Source organism: Octopus bimaculoides, chromosome 1 (genome assembly GCF_001194135.2).
Source record: "Octopus bimaculoides isolate UCB-OBI-ISO-001 chromosome 1, ASM119413v2, whole genome shotgun sequence".
Lineage (NCBI taxonomy): Eukaryota > Metazoa > Mollusca > Cephalopoda > Octopoda > Octopodidae > Octopus > Octopus bimaculoides.
In genome coordinates this window covers 136,826,012-136,827,710 of record NC_068981.1, presented here as the reverse complement: position 1 = coordinate 136,827,710, position 1,699 = coordinate 136,826,012, and the positions used below count along the sequence as shown (strand labels likewise).

General features: G+C 37.3%; 1 long non-coding RNA gene across 3 annotated transcripts in view; it reads left to right on the top strand.

The window, feature by feature from the left end:
- Window positions 1-30: 30 nt before the first annotated feature.
- LOC106869715 (uncharacterized) overlaps window positions 31-1,699 on the top strand; it is an 8,658-nt gene continuing 6,989 nt past the window's right edge. For all 3 annotated transcript variants that reach the window (XR_001409433.1, XR_001409434.2, XR_001409432.2), the window contains exon 1: window positions 31-141. This is a non-coding gene — a long non-coding RNA (uncharacterized LOC106869715). The remainder of the gene's footprint in view (window positions 142-1,699) is intronic.

Sequence of the window (1,699 nt, the reverse complement as noted above, 5' to 3'; positions counted from 1 at the left end):
TTTGTAAGCTATTGCGTATCCATAACTACAGTGTCCTGGACAGTCTTAGCTCCTAAGATTCCAAGACAAAGAAGAGAAATTTTTTTCGATTGCCGCCACAGATTTGGAAATTTTGTTATTAATTGAAAATTTTCAAATTTGGTAAGTCAATTTAATTTTTCATGCTGAATACGAATTTGTGATTCATATAAAATCCCCCCCCCCCCAAAAAAAAATAGAACAGGAAAATGTTACTGAGGTTCAAAGTTTGACCATTTTTAGTTCGATGAAAAAGCAGAAATCGGAAGCCGCGCATTTTCTGCGAGATAGCTCTCTCACAAAATGGCAGACAGAAACAACAGCAACAAAATGAAATCCCACGGCAAAACTTGTAGTGGCGGTTGCGGTGGTGAGTGTCAGAGTCGCGCTAAGTACTGCCTCCTCGCAATGAAAACAGGGCAGACCATAGCTCTGTTTGTCACTATGGAAACACAAACCAATGTAAGATTTACTGTGATATGTATAATGGTGGATTTCGATTGGCTAAAATCACTCAAAATTTGCAGACTTTAAAAGCTGACAGCTTTTTATTTATTAATTCATAGCAAAAATGAATTTCGTTTTCATAATCAGCATACAAAACTAAATCGGCATAGCCAAATTTGAAAGTAATTGGAACAAAATTTGAAAAACTATGAAATCTGTGACAGGAACCGATAAGATCCGTAAAGTAAGATACGAGGGAATTTTGGCCACTATATCTAGCAGATCGTAAATTCAGTCTGTGGCATAGTTGTTGCATAAGCAGAGTTCAGCCCTTATCGAGGAGACCTAAGATCAACGGTGTTCCAGTCGTTACAACCCCGTTCTTTTATTTTCCCCTTTATCTGTAACAACATCGTTCAATATGTCATTTATTTCTGAAGACATGGTGGGGACAGTGGTGGTGATGATATACATACGTATCGTCATATTGCCAATAAAAACACAAATTGACCCTTCCAAGATACATCTGTTTCAACGCAAGATTTCACATCAAGAATCTTCTAAAACAAATATATAACGGTGTGTAGTGTACATCTTCATGTTCACTTGTGTGTATGTTTATCTATCTATCTATCTATCTATCTATCTATCTATCTATCTATCCATCTATCTATTTATCTATCTATCTATCTATCTATCTATCTATCTATCTATCTATCTATCTGTTTGCCTATTTATCTACCTGTGTGTGTGTGTGTATGTGTGCAGTCTCAGCCATGCAAACTATGCGCCGCATGTCCTATTATATAATCGGAAAATTAGATAAAATAGTTACTTTCTTGCAAAATATAATCCGTCCAGTTTTCGAAATATTCTGTCTCCTCTTCCCCTCTCTCAGTGACTAGTAAAAGCTTTGAGAAGGGTATGCAATGAGAATCCAGCATATGTTAGTTTGTCCTTCCTTCCTTCCCCCCCGCTTCTCTCTCTCTCTCTCTCTTAGTGAGATATGCTAAGACCGATAGCATATATATTTTGTACCCCTTCCTCTCTCTGTCAGTGATTCCACAAATTTATCATAGGAAGTAATGCATTCTGATAATAGCATGGCCCCCACCTCTCTATCTCTTTGTTAGCTGGTTCTGACCGGAACTAGAGCAGTTCTCAAGAACTGCTATAATTAGCCATAATTCTTGGAACAGCCTGGCGGTAAGTTTGAATCTTTTATCCAAAACAT